The 12,907-nt window shown below is 32.0% G+C and overlaps 1 pseudogene across 1 annotated transcript; it reads right to left on the reverse strand.

Annotated features, from left to right (window-relative positions):
• Positions 1-5,270: 5,270 nt before the first annotated feature.
• LOC108456767 (uncharacterized membrane protein At1g16860-like) lies at positions 5,271-10,886 on the reverse strand (annotated as a pseudogene). The gene is made up of 5 exons (XR_008284293.1): positions 10,734-10,886; positions 8,627-9,598; positions 7,849-8,004; positions 7,111-7,322; positions 5,271-6,073 (listed from the first exon to the last, which is right to left on the reverse strand). The product of XR_008284293.1 is annotated as an uncharacterized membrane protein At1g16860-like (transcript).
• Positions 10,887-12,907: the final 2,021 nt, after the last annotated feature.

Here is a 12,907-nt window from a genome sequence, read left to right on the forward strand (position 1 = left end):
TTTGGCAACTTTCATCCACCATTCTACCAAGCACAACCGATTACCCATTCTCTTCTTAAATCTAAATTCGGCACCTCCAAACAAAATAAGTTAAAATTTTCAACTTTTATGCTAACATAACCAGCAACTTAACACATCCACATAACTAACATGCTAATAGCATCAAGGCATCAACTAAAATTTTTAAGCTTCTTAGCCGAATCCTAACTCTCCAACAACCCCAAATCCAACCATGAGATAGATAGAATTTAGACTAATCATCCAAAGGATGTATAAACTTCCAAAAGTAACATTGAACATACCTTAATCTAGAGAACCACCTTGGCCGAATTTTTCTTCTTCTTCTTCCTCTAGTTACGACAATGGAGGAGCAACATAAGCTAACTTTGGTTTCTCCTCCCACTAACCACTATTATTTTATTATCCATATTCTTTATTTTATTTTTAACACAAAATATTAACATAAAATATTTATAATATGTTTTAATCCATAACATGGTCGGCCACTATCTAAAATTTGGCTAATTTGACATGCAAGTACAAGCATTTTCTAACATGCATTAATAGACCACTTTAACATTTGCCTATCACATTTCTAAATTTTCTCACACAAGTCCTATTTAATAAATTTCACATACTATATACAAAATTTAAGCATGAAATTTTCACACATGCATATTCATATATAATAAGCATCAAATATGACTGTTAATTATTTTTTTTATGACTCGATTTCGTGGTCCCGAAACCACTTTCCGACTAGGGTCAATTTAGGGCTGTCACAAGTTGTGCCTTGTGTCAGATATATGTAGGTCTCCAATAGAGAATAGTGTCCGCCATTGGGCTGTGTCCATTTATGGAAGTATCCGCTAGCGGATACTTCGGAACAAGGGAAATTGTATCTGCCAGAAGTGGCGTACCATTTTGTTAGTCTAATTCTTAGTCTAATAGTATTTTTTGAATCCTATTGTGAGGTTATATTTCCTTGGAATTCACTAAGTTCTTATGAACATAATTAGTTTCCTTTCTTCTTAGTTCCAGGCTTATAGGTTGGACGTATCGTGTAGGGATTCAACCAGTTTCAGCCTATTTGTGAGTCATCTCTTGTCTTAGTGTAACATGAAATCGCTGAGGAATTAAGATATTTGTTAGATTTCGCCAGATTGAACTGGAACAAAACTTGTATTTGAAAATGTTGATTTGTATTTCTTGATTTTCATATGTAGTTTTGTTGACCTACATACCAAACTATTTCAAGTAATGTTCATCTAGTAGAATTTAATTTTTAATTTTTAATTTCTAATCGAGTGTTATCTCATTTATGATTTTATTCGAACCTGCACATGTTTACAAAGCTTTCGCCAAATAATGTTTACTCACTCCCTAACTATAAGTGGCATAGTATTGTTTCAAATTGTTTTAAACTTATTAAATGTTTATTTTTCAAAATATTGGAACATCACTCCAATATGTAGAGTATCCACCGAGTTAAGATGTTTGGCTTCCAAATGGTTTCTGTCACACCCGGTTTTCCTTAAGTTCAGAATTTAGGAATAATTGGAGGTTAAATTGAAAGAAGTCATAAGTTGCTAGCTGATATTCAAAAATCAAAAAAAAAATTCATTGCTGATTTGGACATAGTTGAGTTCCAATTTTAGTTCGGTTGGATTAAAACCAACTAGTTCCTTAGTGGAAACAAAATGATTACTAATGTATAGTTTTTATAAGGTTTAAAGAAATGAATTCCCTGGGTAAATTCTTCTCAACCCTGTTTTGTTCTCTCCATCATCTTATTCATTTACTCTGAAGAAGAAGAAGAAGAAGAAGAAGATAAGAGAGCTCTGTGATCTGCCATAATTTGATATGGCAAATTAGGTTTTCTTGGTATACTTAAGGAGCTTATTCTCAAGCAAAGTTGCGCCTTTTTCATAGTTTTTTTATAACTTTTAGATTTTAAGTTAATAAGTATAAATTCCTTACTTTTACTTATTTTAAGACCCAAATTGGCCAATAGTGTCATTGGGGGCCTTAATGTATGATTGAGTGATGTAGGGAAGTGTTGGAGGCTAAAAATTAACGAGATAAGCACCAAAAGAAAGGGTATCATGATATCCAAACCTTGGAATCGTGATACCTACAATAGACTTGAGATTGGAGACCACCCTTTAATGGTATCACGATATCCACCTTCAAGAAGATCCCCAAGTTTGAAACTGTCCAAGGTAATGTTGTAACAACCCGTCTGACGAAGTCTTAGTATCCAGTTACTGTTTATTGAGATTTGGTATTTAAAGTAAATTCTGAATAAGTAAGACATTAGTTTTGATTAAGCATAAGATTTTGTGAATGCGCCAACTAGAAGATCTTGTGATTGGCAAGCTCGGTGGTTTGGCAAACTCTTTATGGAGTATACGCCACACCAGTTGTTTAGGTGTTAAGTTAAGTTCATATTTGATAGAATTCTCTATTATTCTGGTAGGACAATTTAGTTAGTCTAATAATAGTGGCTAGCAATTCACTCATTTCAATCATCTCTCATTCACCATCTCTTCTCATATTCTCCATTCTTTCACTTATCATTTGAGAAAGCAACACAAGAGTTTGAGAGGAGCATTTCAAAGGTTCTTTTGAGCAGCAAAATTCAACACCTTAAGGAGCAATCATGCAAAGGAGCAAGCAAATGGAAGGAGGAAAGGAAACTCAAGCCAAGCTACGGAGAAACATGGGATTTGTATTCTAGTTTCTTTCCCTTTAATCTTTTTATTTTGTTCTAAATTGATGAACATGATTACTAAGTATTTTCTTGCTTTTAATTTAATTAAAATAGTTTAATTATGTTGTTGTTAGATTGATTGCATTCTCTTAGCTTAGATTATTATTATGTTGTTAATGATGTTATGTGCTTTGGTTATTTATGTATTCAAATAAAAACATGAACATGCTACTCATGCATTATGAATGTAGGGAAGCAATTGAATTAATTATTTAATTTTAACAATATTATAATTAATTAACACAATATTTGAATGGTGCATGTTTGATCATTTAACAATTAAATTGGTAATAATATTAAACAATATTGTTACCTTGCATAATCCTTTTATGATGTTTGGTTATGAAAATTTTAAGTTGATTGAACATGGAAGTATGCTAGAGAAATTTAATAATTAAATAAGTATGACTTCATAATTTATTTATGTTGGATTAATAAATGGCCAAATTGCCATGGTTTTCTTCTGTAACATCATTAACATTGTTTTAATAATTTTAAGTTAAAGAAGGTAATTGATCCAATTCTTTCATGTCATAGTAATTAAAACTTGTGAATTGTTGATTTTTATTCTATGTTTTCATTTTCATTTATTTTTTGCATGCTTAGTTAATTTTAGTTAAGGTATTTCAATCTGCTCCCAATTATTTCCTTCACCAATTCGCTAAGTGATTAATTTTACAATATTTGTCCATACAATTCGTGTGGAGGCGATACTTTTTATTATTTTATCACTTGTTGATGACTGTGTACAGTTGCACATTATTTGAATATTTTTCAATAAGGTAACACATGTTTCCACTTAAAACCCAACTTGTTAGACAAAATGTCCCTACAATGTAATTTAATAGCACTATATTACTACAATTGTACCCTACAAAATATTGAAAGAAAAATAAAAACAATAAAGAACACCAGAAACTTAACAAGGTTCAGCAAATTACGCCTACGTCTTCGGACACTACCAAATATATTTCATTGCAAAAGATACAAGTAAAAAATTACAAATAAGAAGAGAAAAAATTTGCCTTACGAAGAAAATGACAAATTTTAAATTGATTTAATGGTGGAGAAATCGCATTTATTTATAGTAGTACAAACACTCCACAACCATATATTTTTTAGATGTGGGGGTGTGTAATTTCAACACATACAATATAGTTTTACTTTATATAATTAATTCAAAGTAACATTATTTAAAATAATAATTAATTAACATAATTAACTATAATATTAATTAAGTGATTATTAATACGTTTAGAATTCTATTTAAGTGATAACTCTATTTTACATCAATAAATTATTACAATTATTGTTTATGTCAAAAATTTTAAACTAATAATGGTAAATTATAATTATAATTATCACTATTTTTGTCCCTATATATTATGCTTAGAGTTCTACTCAAGTAAGAACTCCATTTTAAAAGTAGCACAAATTTTTAACTAATAATCGTAATTTAAATTTTAATTATTTGTATATGTATAATTATCACAACTTCTATTAAATTATAATTATTTTTATTAAAAAAGTTTTAAAATTACAATCATTTAAAAATATTTTTAATATATTATTTTTTACTTAGTATGATTTTGTTGCTGCATATTAATTATGTATTATTTACAAATTCTTATAGTCAATTTACTAACTATTAAGAAAATAAAAATTGAATAGTGAAGAATTATTTTACAATATATGAGTTTTTTATTGTTTGTATAAATTCTTTAATAATAGGAAACTTTTTAGTACGATCAAAATAATTAATATATTTTAATAGTATTTATTAGTTATTATTTTAAATAATGATTGCACAAAGTAAATCACAATATTGAAAATAGAAAAATATTTTGATTATGATTTGAAAATTTTTAAATATTGTTTAAAATTTATTGATTTATAAAATAATAATTTTTTGTTATATTTGAATTGTTAAGTAAGTTAATATATTTTTATTATATTTAGCAATTCAAAACAAATTAAAATTTTAATTATAATAATTAAAATATATTATTAAAAATTAAATGCATAAAATCATATCCAACACATGTCATTAGAAATTAATTATTTTAATAATGCGATAATAATAATAATAATAATAATAATAATAATAATAATAATAATAATAATTCATTAATAAAAGATTTCCAAACTTATGTTCATACTTTAGAACATATCTGGATCTCACAAATATAAGAACCAAGGTTTATCCGTGAACACCGTGGTCACCAAGGTTAATTTGGAATAACATAAACCCCCAACTTGAAACAACTAAATTGCAAGATAATCTAAAAATGTTACCCAAATCGACTCCAAGCGAACCTGTCGGATTGACCAATCTACTTGAAAGTCGTGCAACACTACACAATGCTAATTCAAATGCTAGATATAACTAAAAAAAAAAATGGATCATTTTAAGGAACCGTTTTAGATAAAATATTAATACATAACATGAAAACCTAATCAGAACACTACTTGACACGAAAATATGAAAATATCCATATAATACAAATTATAAACTTTTCAAATTTTATTAAATATAAGTATTAAAAGAAAAATATGGAACGCAACTCCGAAGGGAAACAGTGGAAGATGGAAACCCAAATTGATCAAATTTAAGAAAATAAACAAATGTGCACTAGAAATACTAATGCTATACACTTATTACAAAAATAAAATTCAACCTATTGAGATTGCAGTTTGTTTCCGGTATCTCTCTTAAGCCAACGATCAAAAATCCAAGGGAGAGCCTGCCATTGGCAACATAAACGAACCAAAACTGTAATGCAAACACAAATATACTCAACACCTTGTAATGTTCATATTTTGTTTTGTTTTTAATTCTTAGTAACATCATCCCGAATCCTTCGCAAACACGTAAGCTGCATGAACCCGACCCTAAAGCAAAAACACCCTTCAAACCTACAAGATAAAAGGTTGACAACAAAACCTCGGAAAAGCTATACACAGTTAAAAAGGATAATAAACACCAGAGGGGCTCATGCTCATCAGTCGACCTTACCACAGCCACCATCATCGCCAGATATTTAATAGAAAGGGGAAAAAATAGAATAAATTTGTGTTTCTGAAAAGAGCTTACGACGCACATACTACTAAACAGTTATGGCATCAGTATTCGATGTGTCTTCACATCTCAATACAATACCCTCGAGACTTGCTGGTAAGATACATTTGGCCCACTGGCATCCAGTTGTAATTGGCTCAGGCGGAGCAACAATCATAAGCACATTGTCATTTCTGTGAAGAACTCCCATTACACTAACCGTGCTTCCTTCCTTGATATACCTATCAACATAAATTTGTAATTTCAAAATCCTTTACAACAAGATCAAACCAACTTATTCTAAGACTCACAATAAAAATAAGAGCTTCCGTGGTTTTAATATCGAACTCATAAAATAGAATTATTAAGCTTAGAACTTCAAGCACTTCATAAAACTTTCCTCATCGGCAAAAACAACAAGCTGGTCTAAGTTGCATTTAACATCCCATCCTAACCCAACCCAATCCACCTTCAGACTTCCCCTTTAAACAATCCTAATTCAGTATTAATTAATTTCATAGTAAATTTAATGGTGGATCAATTCAACCATAAATGAGTAAAATGCTGCAACATAAGACGACATAATGATAACCAAGAGGGGATAATTTACAAACCCACATCATTGTAACCAATCGATTTAGCTTCAATTTCAAATTATTTTGGATTCAAGTCATCTCGTATTTAGTTTCAGGTATCAAACCACTTCAGATTTAGGCCATATCAAGATTGGACAATGACAAGTCAGGCCTTTCTAGGGTTTGAAGTTTGAACAATTTTGGATTCAGACCATTTCTAGTTTGGGATATCTCAAGTTCAGTCAGTCTTGTGTTAGTTACAGTTTGAGCTTTTTCAAATTTTTAGGGTTTTTCTCTGGATCTCTCATTACTGACCGTTTCAAGTCTGGCTTATTTAGGTCTGAATTGCTACAAGTTTGAGCTGTTTTAGTTTTTGATTGCCTCCAGCTTGAACTATCCCGAGTCCAGTTTAGTCTTGAACCAGTCTGGATAATTAAATTGGTTAGTGACACCTCTAGCTAGGTCACCTTACGTTACACTTCACTCTACAATCTGCGCTTATGAAACAAACTAACAGGAGAAAATCACAAAAGATATGAATTTCCAAACTCAAGAATAAGCCCTATTAGCCATCACTGAAAGAGAGACCCTCAATGTACCAAAAGAATATATATAGAGGGTGACTGTCAGGCCATTGTTTATCGTGTTCTTGTAACACAAGCACTTAATATTACTGTGAGAATATGAATAGGGAGAACATTTACCCTTCTTTCATTCGCATCACACGGTCATCACTTGAAAGGTTCCTTTCTCTCAACCACCTGACAAATTCTGGAGACAACGCTTCTTTGGCTGGGTTGAAATCAATAACGATTGAGTCATCCACATAAGGAGTCACCCTTGCTCCGGGGCCAGTTTTTACCAGTGCTCTCAACCCAGACTGGAAATCCGAGATGTAGAAGTCCACCGCACGCCTCTGTCAAAATGACATATACAAAGTTACTTTGGAAGTATGAAATCTCAAGGTCAATTAAAAAGGTCCAATGGCTAGTATATGTGGTGATTGTTTGCAAAGAAGATCCCTCTTGCGATAACAATTAGATGAATTTGAGTTTTAGATGGCAAAAAGAGAACCTGATGAAAGTTCAGTTTTTTTTTCTTTTTTCTTTTTATTTTCTGAAAAATATTTAAATACTTATTTGATCAAAGCTTCTAGACTCCTAGGTGGATTATTTCAACAAAGTTGATAATTTGAAACAAGAAAGAAACCTAGAGACTGGTACAAAACTGAACAAACGGGGAAAAAGGACATAAAACCTGTCAAAAGGGAATTAAAACAAATTAGATAGCATAAGTACAAATTCATTGCGTACCTATGCTAATAAAGCCTTTTTTTTTTTCTTTATATATTATAGAGCAGAAGCTTCTTGAACTACTTAATGCCAGGACAATTTGCAGAAATTTTCAGGAAAGAGAATAAAATTAACAATCCAAATACTCACTTCCATCAACCGAAGTCCCCAAGTAAAACGACGATGCTTAGGATTGGCAGCTTTGGTATCCCATCCTCGATACTCATACAAACTAGTAGACGTGTAAACACATCGTGGAACTCTCTGGTAGGATGACTCAAGAGGTACATTCCCACATGTTACAACCTAAAAAGAAACCAAACAATTAATCTGTCTTTGATGCATTAACAAGAAGAACTAAACAATTACATACACAAACATAAATAACCAGTAATCAAAATTCACAATTTGGAAGATTTACAGCTGTTATGGGGATAATACGTATATTAAATAAAAGTTTGTGAATGCCTATCCATATATGATGTTTTATCCAGCAGGCTTAGGCCCTTGAGGAAAACAGATGACAAGAACAACTAAGGTTCCATTTGGTTGATGCTTTTTTTTAAGGAAAAAATGTGAATAGAAACAAAAATCAAAACATAAAAGTAAATACACAGAACCATAGACAAATAAGAGAAAGCAAGACCATCAAACAACGGAGCCAAAGCCTTCTCCAGTAAGTAAATTCAATTTCGAATAAGACCCAAATATAAAGACTTAAGAAAGTTTCATGATAGCTCATCCTTAATCGGGACTTAGGACCAAGCATAACAAGGACCCTCAGCAAAGCCAAGGCATTGAGTAACAGGATAGAAGAAAACATCCAAAGAAAAAGTTGGACACTCATGTGATAGTAGATTATTCATTTGACAGTAGCAAATAGCAATTATGAAATTATTATCTAAAATCATTGACATAAAGCACGTACCCCAGAAATTTTCACAAATTGCCCATTTTTTGCATTTCTAAGCTCTGCATCCGGATAACGAGCAATGAAACCCATAATAGCAGTTCTCCCCCAAAAGGAGTTCCAAGAAAATAATGCAGCAACAGCACCAAAAAGAACAACAACGACAATAAGGAGAATGGCATTGTGAACTGCTCCAAGAATAAAACCACCAGCAATGAATCCCATTACAAAAAGCAATATCAGTGCCCAAAATATTAGCTTTGGGAAGTTCCTCTTGAAAGAAAAGTCATCATCTTGGCTAAGAACATTCACAGCCTGACTATTAACAACAGAACTTTTTACTTTCATTGATCCCATAGAGTCCAAAGGACCAGACAATTTCGAGGAGCCCCAGAGGAATTCAATGGGCCTGAAGAGATGGGCCCGGACGTAATAAGGCCAGTTGCAGGGAGAACAGGAGGAATAGGACCAGAATTTTGGCGTCCACTTGTTGTTACTCCTCCAGACTGTGGACCAGATGATTTCTTAGCAGGATCCCCATGTCTATTCAGGGGTCCAGAGCTTGACTTCTTTAATGAGGCGGAACCAGTCATGACTCCAGTGGCAGCAGGACCTGATGTTGTATAGCCTGCCCAAGGTGCGGCATTAGGCATGATCGGTCCAGAATGCGAAGCAGCAACCCCAAAAGACCCAGTCCTTGAAGGAGCACTGCTTATAGGCCCAGATTTCCTTGACTTAGAACCATCCACAGGGATATCGAACATTTTCCCCAGTTCTCCCGACTTTTTAATATCTCCACCAGTATAGGGCATTGCTACTGAGCTCATGGTAGGAGTCCTTTCTTTAGGCTGCTCTTTCCTGCCTGACACATAAAGCCCATTGCTGAGTTGATGAGATGGGAATCTGGAACCCATCAAGCTTCCTAAGTAGAATGCACCAAGATATCACACAACTGCTAGCAACTATGAGCGCAAGAAACTCAAAGCCCACCTGAGAAGAAATAGCATCTTAGTCACCAGAAAAGTGGTTTATTCAAATTAAATATAGAGACATATCGGACTTAACAAAGCAGCAAAAGGTAAAGAGCTAAATGACACGCAAATGAGGAAACTATAAAAGCAACTATAGCAGTCTACAATAATCTTAGATATACCGAAAATGATCAATAGACAGAAACAAAAGTTTAGAATAATGATTTGACGCTATAAGATCCAAAAGTTCTACAATATCCCTTAGTAGTGTTGGATTTGATTTACATGAAACTATTGCATAATTTTAAATCAAAAGGTAAGGCATCAAAGATAAATTTATCTGTCAAACAAAGCAAGTAAATCACAATAGAAATTGTGCCCTTGAACAAAGCAATCAAGACAGTGACAAACTCCAAATATTAGCATTAGATAGGTTTATTTCACAATTTAGCATGGCTACCTACTAGCCTAATTGGATACATAAGAACTGCCTAAATCAATATATCCCAGAAACCTTATGACTCAAAAATGTTAATTACCAGGAAGGAAACAGCTTCAAAAGGTAACCAACAATCAAACAAAGAACTAAGGTATGAAGCTATGTTACACGAACTCAGAGGTATTAGTCCAATATGGGTAAGCTCAATCATTTTTTAAGCTGTTCCATATATTTGAAGAATATATAATGAAATCAAACAAATGTCATAGCTTATTGAGATCAAACAAAACGGCATAGTTACTATAATAATGAAAGTGAAGCAATAGCATATTTCATATTTCAAATTCTTATTAGGCACAACCTGAAAGAGTCCTAGGCAATAGGAATAGAGAGGAAAACAAAGTTCACGAACTAGCCAACTATTCACCATATCCCAGAGCGTAAACAATTCAAACACATATTGGTTTGGCATGAATCAAGCAAAAACAAAGATCTGACGGAGCAAGCAGAGAGACAGGAAACTCAGTAAAGTAAGAAATATTGAACGCGTTTTCTTGCCTTGTCCTATTGCACAGTTTATTGGGGACTAACAGAATCAAACCAAAAAGAGAACATACACACACACAAATCATAAACTTCTTTATAAAAGTTTTATAAAAAAATCTCCCAAATCAACATTTCAAACAAAATCAACCAAAGGGGGAAGATCCAGTACTTAGTGACAAAAAGCTCTGCAAGTTGCTTCCTTTTTACATTATTTTCTCATAAAAAAACAAAACCCCAAATTGGATTGCTAATAACCAAAAAGATGTAGACGATAAAAACTTTCTAATTAAGAAAGGTATCATACAAAAAAGACAACTTATACTTCCACCTAACTCCTAAATAGCCAAATTTACAATCCAAATCACGGAAACAAAGCATACCGTCATCCCACTTTTCACAAGAGATAGATAAAATGAAGGAGATCTGTACAAAGAAACATATATTCCCGAGCTTAATAAGCTCACTTAAAGTCTCGTTTCTACATAGAGTCCTAAATATAATATTCATCTCCTAAATATAATATTCATCACTCAGAATATAAGATTCCACTTACATTTTGATTTTTTTGTTCAAAAACAAACCAAAAGAGAGTAACTATTTTTTGGTATAAAAAATCAAAGCCTTCCAATTTTAACAGCAAGAACTAAGGAAGCAAATTTACGGGCTAAAATCATAAAAACAAAAATACCCGGATCGACATTTGGAGTGAAAACCAAGAAAATGGGAAAGATCTGATGGAAAAAGCAGCGATTTGTGATGTTATGTGGGAGTAGAAGACACCAGTAGGAAGAACAGTGTTAACAGAAAAGATGGCAATAAATGTAAAAGAAAAAAACAAAATAAAGACACAAACATACCTGAAAAGAAAGAAGAAAGAGTAGGAGAGGAAATGAGGAGATTTGGAGACATTATAGAGAAAAGAAAAGGAAATCAAAGAAGAGGAAGAGTCTTTCACAATTTCACTCTCTGTAAAAAGTCTTAAAGGTTGCTGTTCCTTTTCTCTCTAAATATATGTCATATTTATTTATTTTATTACAATAAATATTTGGTTTCACAGTTTCATCTGTCACTTGAGAGAGCCGCAACAATTGGTGGGTTGTCTTGTCCGAGACCAACGCCTCCAAACTCAAGCAAAAATCATTATAATTAGGATAAAGATTAAAATTAAGATAATCCACCAACAAATATTAGTTGCAATAGTAAGATTTTACCGAGATTAACAGATTAATTTCAAATTTTGTTTAGTTTTAGAAAAGGAAATTTGTGTTATTGAAAAATAAAAAATATTTAAAATATATTTGGTTAAAAAATTTAAATGAATTTTTATTTTTATTTTGCTAAAATGCTAAATAAAGGTTTCTGTTGTTTTTAGGAAAAAGTTTAATAAAAGTAAAAGTAATGAAGACAAATATTTATAACTTTAAATGAATTTGTTCACCTTAGTTCAAACTCATATAGGTAAAAATATTTTTAATAGTTTTCAAATATTAAATATGATACTCTAATTTGAACCCATATGAATGTAATTTTTTATTTTATTTTTCATATTATTATTGTTTTTCATATTATTATTGTTGAAAAATAGTTATCAAACATATTTTGTCACACCCTCATTTGACGAACCGATATGATTGGAAAGTTGTTCTGGCGAAACTGACTAAGTCATGAGATTTAGGCTGATTAACATTGGTGATTTCTCTAGCGAAGTATTTCACTGAGCTTCACCAAGGTTGTAAGCTCTTAATTTCGCATTTGGCAAGTCCTTTATTTTGACCAGATCCTTATTTGGCGAACTCTCTCGCAAATAAGTTCGCCACCCATGTTTTGTGTTGGTGTGAACGTAATTGTGTATTCGAAATAGTGGCTAGAGGGACATGTTTAAGTCATCTGGCATTCTAGTGGAGGTAACGTATCAATAAAGCCTCGTAGGATGTGATTAATTAGTGGAAACGTGTGTACATAATTACTTATTAGAGATTTAATTTGAGTGGGATTAGGACTAGAGTTAGCTATAAATAGGACAACCTAGTAGTGGAAAAAAGATTTTTTATTTCATCTTCTTTGCTTACCTTCGTTATCAATGAAGAAAACTCAAAAGTGTTCTTCATTGATTTCAGAGGAGTTGATTGTTAAGCTTATAGATGCTATCTTCTTTAAGTTGTTTGTTGGTAACCTCTTAAATCCTTCTTTAAGTTTTATCAGATAGAAAGAAGTAGTCATAAAAGTTGTTCATTAAGGTTTCCGTCTGAATACCAGACAGGAAGAAAACTTCCTTCTGGAAACTGTTTGCATGTTAGTCGGTTCTTGTTTTTATGTTAAATTTCGGTTGTTCTTGTATTTAAA

This window comes from Gossypium arboreum, chromosome 6, assembly GCF_025698485.1.
Source record: "Gossypium arboreum isolate Shixiya-1 chromosome 6, ASM2569848v2, whole genome shotgun sequence".
In the NCBI taxonomy this organism is placed as follows: Eukaryota; Viridiplantae; Streptophyta; class Magnoliopsida; order Malvales; family Malvaceae; genus Gossypium; species Gossypium arboreum.